Here is a 10,974-nt window from a genome sequence, read left to right on the forward strand (position 1 = left end):
AGTAGTGCCTTACGTAGCGAATAGGGTGCCTTTTAGGATGCACACTCTGTATTTTACACAGGCTCAGTTGTCCTGATGTGTTTTGTCAACAGCTGTTCAAGACAAAAGGGGAACCGAAGAGACACCCTGAACAGGATGCGCTGCCTACCAAACATCTCAGAGAGACTCATATTTCACAGGGTAAGTGATAAGCATCGATAATGTCATATTGATGTATCACCCTATGACAAGCTTGTTAAAACAGTGACAACAGATACAGGCAGACCGACGGACAGACATGCAGACAGACAGGCAGACTGACAGGCAGACGGACGGGCAGACAGACATACAGGCAGACAAAAAGACAGGCAAACAGGCAGACAGACAGACGGACAGGCAGACGGACAGGCAGGCAGGCAGACAGACAGACAGACTGACGGACAGACAGACAGACAGACAGACAGACAGACAGACAGACAGACAGACAGACAGGCAGGCAGGCATACAGACGGACAGACAGGCAGACGGACAGACAGGCAGACAGGCAGACAGACGGACAGGCAGACGGACAGACGGACAGACACAAACACACACATTCATTTTCTGATTATGAAATGTTCTCATGACAGATGCTGAGTGTGAGGTTCCAGAGGTTCCATCCACTTCCCCACCCAAGGAGGACCTGACAACCACACCGGCCCCTGCTCCCCAGGAGTCCCAGTCCCGTAAACGCCCACTCATAGTCAGGGTGTTACACGCTCTCTCCAGAGCCATCTCCAAACCATTCACAGGAGCTTCTGGGAAGAAGAATTAGCCAAATGCCTGATTTTATTAATATGATATTTTAATCAGAGCCTTTATTTAATAAAACATTACTGCATTGATTTCTGTCTATAGTAGTCTTCATGTATGTGCAAGATAACGGTAAAGTACTTCAAACCACATAGTCAAAAGTATTCATAGTGAAGTACCGTTTATGATTATTGATTGTGGAAATACACATAATACAGAAAAGTTGTTGTCACATATAAAGACAGACATAAAGGAGAACTCCGTAGACCAGTCACATTCTCAAGCCATAACTAAATCCATGAATGGATCTCCTATAAGATGACAGGAGAACATTTGTAACACTTTCTATGAAGCCTATATCTATAATGCATACACTCAAGTCATTTACATTTTACATTTTAGTCATTTAGCAGAAGCTCTTATCCAGAGCGACTTACAGTTAGTGAGTGCATACATTTTTTTTTCTCATACTGTCATACACTCATAATGACTTAACTGAGTTAAGTGTTAAGTAAAGTGCAGTTATAAACACATAATGAGGGCTTATTATGTATTTCTTGCAATAAAAAAAGAAAAATGCTACTAGTTTATTAAATATTCATGACTGCTATTGCACGGCTCATGTCCACACTTCTGTACAATAGGGGGCAGTAATGCACCATAACGTTGGATGCCAACTGCCTATAAACCCCACTGAAGAAGAAAAAGCTACTCATGTAATGCATGCTGGAAAGCAGACAAAACTAATGATTTGCAAGAGATCTAAACACGATTTATAAGCTACTGAACAACAAGTCCAAGAAATCATTGCTAACCGCGTTTGCACTTTGAACAGATTTCTCGACAATAATAATGGAAGATGTGACTGGGGCTCAGCTCATTGCAGAGGCACTAAAAGCTCAGGTGAAGTGTGTGCAATATATATAAAACAGTGTTATACTGTGTAACCGTGTTGCTAATAATATATTAGTCGCTGATCATGTCCTTGGCAGTGAGAATGTAACACTATGAGTTGTGAAAGTGTGCCATAGGTCATTGCACTGGTATAGCTAACTATTAATATTGTTGTAGAAAAACATTTAGATGTTTATGTGGAATAGTATATGTTAACACCCTTGTTGATGCATGCCAATGTGTGTGTCAATGCAAAGAAAATCTAAACTACATTGTAACAATTCATATACAATTCAGTATGAAAATGTATGCACTCACTAACTGTAAATCGCTCTGGATAAGAGCGTCTGCTAAATGACTAAAAATGTTTAAAAAAAGGTAAATATACTGTATCTACATGTAACTCTCTACAGAATGTAGAATATATGTTTGGAATAGTTGGTGTTCCAGTCATTGAAGTAGCTAAGGCAGCTCAAGCCTCAGGAATCAAGTATGTGGGAATGCGCAATGAACAAGCCATAAGCCACCTTTTTATTACTAAACCAGCTCTCCCCAAATCATGTGATATTAACTACCCGTACATAGACTACAGGAGCGTGTAGTGTGTGAGGGTCAGTTTCATAGCTTTTTTGCATTGCTAATTATGTCTGCCTGTCTGTCTGACCCTTTGTGTGTCTGTCTGCCTGTCTTCCTGTCTGTCCCTCTGTCTGTCTGTTCCTCTCCAGTCCAGGTGCGTGTCTGGTTGTGTCTGGACCGGGACTCATCCATGCACTTGGTGGAATGGCCAACGCTAACATGAACTGCTGGTATGCTAGAACTCCACAAACAGAAGACCCTACTACTCATGTTCAGTGGTCCTTTCAAAAGAAGGGATGCTATCCGCACACTGCAAAAAATGATCTGAGGACTCCAAACTATCTCAGATTGTCAGTTGATGTCATTGTGTGATACCTCTCTCTCTGTAGGCCTGTGATTGTTATTGGAGGCTCCTCCGATCAAAACCAAGAGACCACTGGGGCGTTTCAAGAGTTTCCACAGGTACCGATTGAACCATGATATTTATGACTTTTGAACATTAGGGGGTTGTTTCCCAGGACACAGATTAAGCCTAGTCATGGCCTAAAAAGCAAACTCAATAGAGAATCTCTGTCTGGGAAACTGGCCCTAGCAGTTTAATTGCTGAAAGAGGAAATAATTTGTTATTTGTGGTCCTCTTTCTCTGTCAGGTGGAGGCATGCAGATTGTACAGTAAGTTCTCTGCTAGGTCTAGCAGTCTGGATATGATCTCCTCAGTGGTAGAGAAGGTATACAGTCTACTCTGACTCCCTCTGTGTAGTCCTCTTCATATCATTTGGTATCACCTGCAATTGTCTTTTTTCTGACCTCTAATTTTCCAGCTTAGCAAGGTACCTTAACTGCTTCATAAGAGCACAGCACAGCCTTAATTGATCTGAATTTAAGGGTGTTTGGTATGTCTAAGGCAGCACGCACTAGCATGTATGGACGTCCAGGTGCTGTATACGTAGACATATCTGGGGACATGGTCAATGCTAAATTGGACAGGAGCAGAGCCAGGTTAGTGGCCATCACTGTCTTTCATCCATTTAAAATGTATACTAATGTGTTACTGTTGAATATGTATACCTCTGAATTCACATCACCGTAGTCATTTTTATTTTATCTTGTTATACCTTTTAACGTCTGAAGTGAACCAGAAATTAAATTACTTAGAAAATATAGCACTATATCAAAATATTCTCATCAGAGAATAGCAATAAGCCTCGATAGACCTTCATGGTTTATTTACATATGCAATAAAGTTGCTAGGTAACATGTTTAATGTTTGACCTATTATTTATTATTTCCTTTGTCAGAGAGGTGCCCTGTAGTCCACCTCCTCCTGTGAGTATGGCTGACCATATGGTGATCACAGAAGCACTGGCGGTCCTGAAAGGAGCCAAACGGACTTTACTCATCATTGGCAAAGGTAGGCATTGCTTTTTTAATAGCCAGATAATCTGGGGGAAACAGAACTAAAATCTTGCATAATTGCGTCAGATACTTGGATAAGGTCTGGGGAGATGTTAAGAGAAAGATACTAACGCCACTTGCGAACTCTCCACCCCCCTAAACGGAAACTCTCTGCAAGTTTCCGGCAAGTTTATGGGCCAAATGTCCCCTCCCGTTCTGAAATTGAAAAGATGCGAGCACCTGCGAAATCGGGATTTGTCCAAATGATTAGTGGTGAAAAATCAGCGTACCGGAACAAAGTTGTCACATCCCATTCTGTTGACAGACGCTACTTCCAGTTATGTTACGTGCGTCTGTCCAAGAGAGATCAATAGCCAGCTGAGACGCACTGTAACACATATAGCACTGTACCACGGTTCAGTTGAAAACTGGGCCACGTTCAGTCGACAAATGTTGTTGACATGATTTCTCATTCTACCTGTCTGAGAGGCACGTTCGTTCTACATGCTATATTTCTATCTGAACATTGCACAACGTTTTGCTCAGCTGAATGCATCCCAGTTGTGAAGACCAGTCTGTTGAAATCCGTGTGGCAGTGCCCTCTGTCTGTGTCCCTCTGCAGGTGCAGCCCATTGAAGAGCAGAGGGGGCTCTGAAGGAGCTGGTGGAGGGGTGTGACCTGCCCTTCCTGCCCACCCCCATGGGTAAAGGGGTGCTGCCTGACGATCACCCCAACTGTGTTGCTGCTGCCCGCTCCAGGTCAGCCTCTCCTTCTCTCAGCTGGCATCATATTCATGTACAGACCATTGACTGTATAAGTAGGACCAAGAATTTCCCTGACCATTTGAACGGACCACGAAACTCCTGAAATCCCTATCTATAACTAGTCTCTCCTGGCCAGGTCATGTCAATGTAAACTGGTGTCAATCAAACAACTACACTACTCCTATAACTAGCCTCTTTTCATTACATTTTGTTTTGTCCCTGCTCTCCTCCTCCTCTCTTCCTATCCTCCTCCTCCTCTCTTCCTATCCTCCTCCTCCTCTCTTCCTCCTCCTCCTCCTCTTCCTATCCTCCTGGTTCTATGGTCTTGGTGGGGACTGCAGAGCTCTGCTCCAGTCTGATGTTGTGGTCCTACTTGGTGCCAGACTCAACTGGATCCTGCACTTTGGCCTTCCCCCCAGGTTTGACACCCAAGTAAAGGTCATCCAGCTAGGTCAAAGGTCACCAGTAGGGTTTCTTTTTTTTCCTTCTTTTTTTCGGATTCCAGATTTTCTGCTTATTCCGTTCTGATTTCTGGAATCTTCCAACAGGGATTTCTGGGAATTTGGGGAAAGTAACTGTAATTTTGCAACCCTAGTCACAGGTCATTTCATAGTGAACTACATTTCATTGTAACCAGGTATAAAGGTATTTGACTCAGTCTATTGGATTTAGTCTATCAATTATATAGCTTCTCTATAAGTCTTTGTGGTCTCTCCAAATAATGTCATGGCTGTCTTAGTGCTGTACAGTACATCTATATTTAAGCAATAAGGCCCGAGGGGGTGTGGTATATGGCCAATATACCACGTCTAGGGGCTGTTCTTAAGCACGATGCAACGCAGAGTGCCTCGACGATACAGCCCTTAGCCGTGGTATATTGGCCCTATACCACAAACCCCAGAGGTGCCTTATTGCTATTATAAACTGGTTACCAACGTAATTCGAACAGTCAAAATAAATTTCAAATCAAATCAAATCAAATTTTATTGGCCACATGCGCCGTAATACAACAGGTGCAGACATTACAGTGAAATGCTTACTTACAGCCCTTAACCAACAGTGCATTTATTTTAAACAAAAAAGTAAAAATAAAACAACAACAAAAAAAGTGTTGAGAAAAAAAGAGCAGAAGTAAAATAAAATAACAGTAGGGAGGCTATATATACAGGTGGGTACCGGTGCAGAGTCAATGTGCGGGGGCACCGGCTAGTTGAGGTAGTTGAAGTAATATGTACATGTGGGTAGAGTTAAAGTGACTATGCATAAATAATTAACAGAGTAGCAGCAGCGTAAAAGGATGGGGTGGGGGGGCAGTGCAAATAGTCCGGGTAGCCATGATTAGCTGTTCAGGAGTCTTAAGGCTTGGGGGTAGAAGCTGTTGAGAAGTCTTTTGGACCTAGACTTGGCACTCCGGTACCGCTTGCCGTGCGGTAGCAGAGAGAACAGTCTATGACTAGGGTGGCTGGAGTCTTTGACAATTTTGAGGGCCTTCCTCTGACACCGCCTGGTATAGAGGTCCTGGATGGCAGGAAACTTGGCCCCAGTGATGTACTGGGCCGTACACACTACCCTCTGTAGTGCCTTGCGGTCGGAGGCCAAGCAGTTGCCATACCAGGCGGTGATGCAACCAGTCAGGATGCTCTCGATGGTGCAGCTGTATAATTTTTTGAGGATCTGAGGACCCATGCCAAATCTTTTCAATCTCCTGAGGGGGAATAGGCTTTGTCGTGCCCTCTTCACGACTGTCTTGGTGTGTTTGGACCATGATAGTTCGTTGGTGATGTGGACACCAAGGAACTTGAAGCTCTCAACCTGTTCCACTACAGCCCCGTCGATGAGAATGGGGGCGTGCTCAGTCCTCTTTTTTTTCCTGTAGTCCACAATCATCTCCTTTGTCTTGGTCACGTTGAGGGAGAGGTTGTTATCCTGGCACAACACGGCCAGGTCTCTGACCTCCTCCCTCAACGTGACCCATGTTATACGGTCAGATATACCACAGCTTTCAGCCAATCAGCATTCAGGGCTCGAGTCACCCGGTTTATAAAAGGGAACGTGTGTGTGTCAGCCTTAGCATTATGTGGTGGTGCCTGGTTATTTCTGTTGTGTTTAGCTTGAGGTTTGGCCACTCCTCCAGCTGCTGTTACATGTGTCACGCACGGCGCTCTTCCTGTCGTGTCGTTGCTGGTATGTTGTAGTAACGTTCCACATACGTTATTTATGTCAAGGTCAATGTCAAGGTTGATCTGTGTGCTGAGGAGATGGGGAACAACGTGCAACCTGCTGCTGCTCTCCTGGGGGACATCAATACTATTGTCAAGCAGGTAACACAACACAGTCCTGGGGGACTGGAGATCCTGGTTTGAATCCAGGCTCTGTCGTAGCCGGCCGCGACCGGGAGACCCATGGGGCGGCGCACAATTGGACCAGCGTCGCCTAGGGTAGTGGAGGGAATGGCCGGCTCAGTTCGTAGAGCATGGTGTTTGCAACGCCAGGGTTGTGGGTTCGATTCCCACGGGGGGTATGAAAAAAAAAAGTTACGTATGCACTAACTGTAAGTCGCTCTGGATAAGAGCGTCTGCTAAATGACTTAAACATGTTAAATGTAGAGGGCCCCGTAAACAGTTCCACAAACGTCAGCATGAGTGCGCTGACTGTGGAAGCACTAATCACTGGACCAAAGCTCACTGTCAGATGCACCAGCTGTGCGTCAAGTGCTTTTCTCCGGGCCACATGAGCTTTGACTGTAGTGAGGCTGGGCAGCGACAGAACCCTGGATGTGGACAGACTGGCAGGTCTCAGGAAAACTAGAAAGCCTCCGTTCTGAGGAGGGCAATGTGGGGCATTCTTATTTTTCCTCCACTGATGATGATATCCAATCTGTTTATTCTTACTTTTGTGAGTCAGTACCCAAGAACAACACAGTCATTTTTCAGAACACAATGAGAATTAATCAGAAAGACAGTTTGTTTTACACCACTGTGCTAGTACAGGATAAAGTTGAGCTGAAGGGGATGTTAGATAGTGGGTCCATGGCTACTACTCTGCGCGCAGATATTGTACCTCGGTTGAGGGAGGCAGGAGTGGTAGAGGGGAACTTTCTAGCTCCTTCAGACATTATCCTGGTGGATTGTGGTGGGAACAAACTAGCCCAGTGGGCATGTGTGACTTAAAAATGCAACTTTATGGCTTCTGTTATGTAGTCCCAGTGCTTATTGTTGATGGGCAGGTTGATGAACTCATTGTGGGAACTAATGTGTTGAAGTCTCTGATTAGACAGTGAGTTTCTATGTGCTCACGCAGGTGCCCGAGAGCTGTGGCTGCACCAAGGGCTAAGCTATTGTGTGTTGTCTCTTCGTGTACAGGTATGTCATTTATTTTGTCAGAATTATGTTGTATATCATTTTACTTGTATTGTATAGTGTGTTGTTAGGCACGGAATGTGTGCATGCAGCACCTGTTCTCTTTTGCCTGACCTTCAACTAGCAAGGTGCCCGAGAGCTGTGGCTGCACCAAGAGCTAACATATTGTGTGTTGTCTCTTCGTGTGCAGGTCGAATAAAAATTATCCAACCATCAGAATTCCAGTTGTGGCAGTGTCCTAATTACGTGACCTGCCGACTGGTCAGCTCAAGCCGACCGCCGGAGCTGTGCATGTGGATGAGGTGCACGACCTGCGCATGTGAATTTGTTGATGGCTTACTGTAAGTGAATATATACTGTAAACAGTGAAAGTGAATGTAGCATATTCATTAGATACAGGTATTCGTGCTTATTTGTATGTTTTGGATGAATTTGTTTATTGCATTAATTTTTTGGGGTATTTAAATGCACTAAATTACATTGTATTTTAGTGCTCTGTTGAGCCATGGAAGATTCTCAAATCCATAAGACGTGTTATGCTGGGGATTTTAGTGTGGGTAGAGGGAGGGGTGTCCTTCCATTTACACCAATTGTACAGTCAGCTCCTGGGAGTAGAGCGTTTGCTAGTCCTGAGTTTGCAAGCACTGGGAGGGGTAGGCTGTTTGTTCCACCTGACCAGGGTATCCCACCTCTGTCTTTTGAAGTACCATCATCCACAGTACTCGGTGATAATGGGATGCCTCCGAGTCAGCTTAGTGACCTTATTAAGCAGATTGGTTCAGAGATAGGAGAATCTATCAGAGCGAGTTTACTGCAGCCTGGGGTTTCAAGTCTTTCTCCTGCCCGTCCCCCTCACCAACCCCAGCAGTTTCCCCTGCCTGAGCAGTGTGGGTCAACCTTTATTGATGCGTCCAAGCTGAATCTGGTTGTGAAGTCAGATGTTAGTGCTCCACCTCTTTTTAGGGGTGATGGCTCAGATAAGTACTCTGTCCTGGAGTGGGAGGAGTTAATGGAAGTCTACCTAGAGAAGAGGGGTTACACTGGGTCTGGGAATGTTGGGGAGGTGATGTCTAGGCTCATGGGGAGGGCACGGGATGTGACCAAAGTCTGGAAGCGTAACAACCTTGTTGTCACAGATGTTAAGGCGGTGTTCAGTGTTTTCAAGCAACACTTTGGGGATACTGTCTGCTCAGGTATGCCATTAGCTGATTTCTATTCAATCAAACCATAAGCTAATGAGGGTCCAATAGATTTCTGGATTAGGCTTAACAAAGCTGCAGAGGCAGCCGAACAGTACCTTGTGAGTGAGGGCAGGACCTTACCCAATCAGTGCTCAGAGTTGGCAGTCATGTTTGTACGCAACTGTCCTGATAAAGAGTTGGCCCAAGTGTTCAAGAGCAAACCCATTCGTGACTGGACAGCCAGTGAGGTACAGGATCGGTTGGATGAACTGTTAAGGGAACGTAAAGCATGTAGAACACAACTTTCACAGCAGGTTGCTGCTGTTTTTGACTGCCCTCAGGAGGGAGTGGGTCCTGTGAAAAGACCTAATGTGTCATCTTTTTCTCAATGTGGCCGTGAACCAGACCTGGCACCATCTGTATCTGAGGGTGGGACATTAAAGAAAGTTTTGACTTTGTTAGAGAAGGCTCTGGTCAGCAATACTCAGTCTGTGAGTGGCGCAGTGGTCTAAGGCACTACATCGCAGTGCTAGCTGTGCCACTAGAGATCCTGGTTCGAATCCAGGCTCTGTCGTAGCCGGCCGCGACCGGGAGACCCATGGGGCGGCGCACAATTGGACCAGCGTCGTGGAGGGAATGGCCGGCTCAGTTCGTAGAGCATGGTGTTTGCAACGCCAGGGTTGTGGGTTTGATTCCCACGGGGGGTATGAAAAAATTTAATAACGTATGCACTAACTGTAAGTCGCTCTGGATAAGAGCGTCTGCTAAATGAGGGCAATGTGGGGCATTCTTATTTTTCCTCCACTGATGATGATATCCAATCTGTTTATTCTTACTTTTGTGAGTCAGTACCCAAGAACAACACAGTCATTTTTCAGAACACAATCAGAATGACAGTTTGTTTTACACCACTGTGCTAGTACAGGATAAAGTTGAGCTGAAGGGGATGTTAGATAGTGGGTCCATGGCTACTACTCTGCGCGCAGATATTGTTCCTCGGTTGAGGGAGGCAGGAGTGGTAGAGGGGAACTTTCTAGCTCCTTCAGACATCATCCTGGTGGGTTGTGGTGGGAACAAACTAGCCCAGTGGGCATGTGTGACTTAAAAATTCAACTTTATGGCTTCTGTTATGTAGTCCCAGTGCTTATTGTTGATGGGCAGGTTGATGAACTCATTGTGGGAACTAATGTGTTGAAGTCTCTGGTTAGACAGTTCAAATCAAATGACAGCTACTGGCGGGTGGCGGGTACACCAGGTTCCTCTAGCCAGTGTGATGTCAAATCTGGAGAGATGGAGAGGAGACTCCATCCCAGATAAAGTGGGCACCATTAAGTTGAAGATAGCAGTAACGCTCCAACCCATGAGTGAGCATCTGGTGTGGGGCCGCCTACCGCCAAAGACAAAACTCTCTGTGGGCAGTACTGTTGTTGTCGAGCCCAGCACGTCTCGTTGTGTGAATCGACACATACTAGTGGGGAGAGTAGTTACGCCTCTGTGGGGGGATGGATGGCTCCCTGTGAAGATTGTGAATCCAACAACATCGGCAGTTACCCTGAGACGAAATGCTAAAGTGGCGGATGTGTACCCTTGCATTGCATTGGAGTATTTTAATGATGTCAAGCAGCAAGCAGCTCATCAGAATGTGGCAAAGGCTCAATGTGACAGATCACATGGCAGTCTGACAGCTAAGAGTTCAGTTGGTGGCAGTGTAGATAATGGCAACAGTACACTGAGGAATCTTGGACTTCAAGGCCTGTCTGTTGAGGAGTGTCCAGTTTCACAGTTCTGGAAAGATAAACTTGTCAACTTAATTGGGAAGTATGACACAGTGTTCTCTAGACATAGCCTAGATTGTGGCGAGGCAAAGGAGTTCTGCCTTCGCATACGGCTGACTGATGACCGCCCATTTCGATGACCTTATCGTAGGCTGTCTCCAGCTCATTACCAAAAACTCAGGGAAACACTGGATGATATGGAGGAAAAGGAAATCGTCAGAAAATCCAGCAGCGAGTATGCCTCACCATTGGTGCTGGT

The 10,974-nt window shown here is 45.4% G+C and overlaps 1 pseudogene across 1 annotated transcript; it reads left to right on the forward strand.

Moving 5' to 3' along the window:
* Window positions 1-2,390: 2,390 nt before the first annotated feature.
* Window positions 2,391-6,763, forward strand: LOC311120029 (2-hydroxyacyl-CoA lyase 1-like; annotated as a pseudogene). Its single transcript has 8 exons — window positions 2,391-2,471; window positions 2,631-2,703; window positions 2,892-2,969; window positions 3,146-3,240; window positions 3,540-3,652; window positions 4,259-4,394; window positions 4,742-4,847; window positions 6,638-6,763. The product of its transcript is annotated as a 2-hydroxyacyl-CoA lyase 1-like (transcript).
* The last annotated feature ends 4,211 nt before the right edge of the window (window positions 6,764-10,974 follow it).

This window comes from Coregonus lavaretus (assembly GCF_964263955.1).
Source record: "Coregonus lavaretus genome assembly, contig: HAP1_SCAFFOLD_771, whole genome shotgun sequence".
Taxonomy (NCBI): Eukaryota; Metazoa; Chordata; class Actinopteri; order Salmoniformes; family Salmonidae; genus Coregonus; species Coregonus lavaretus.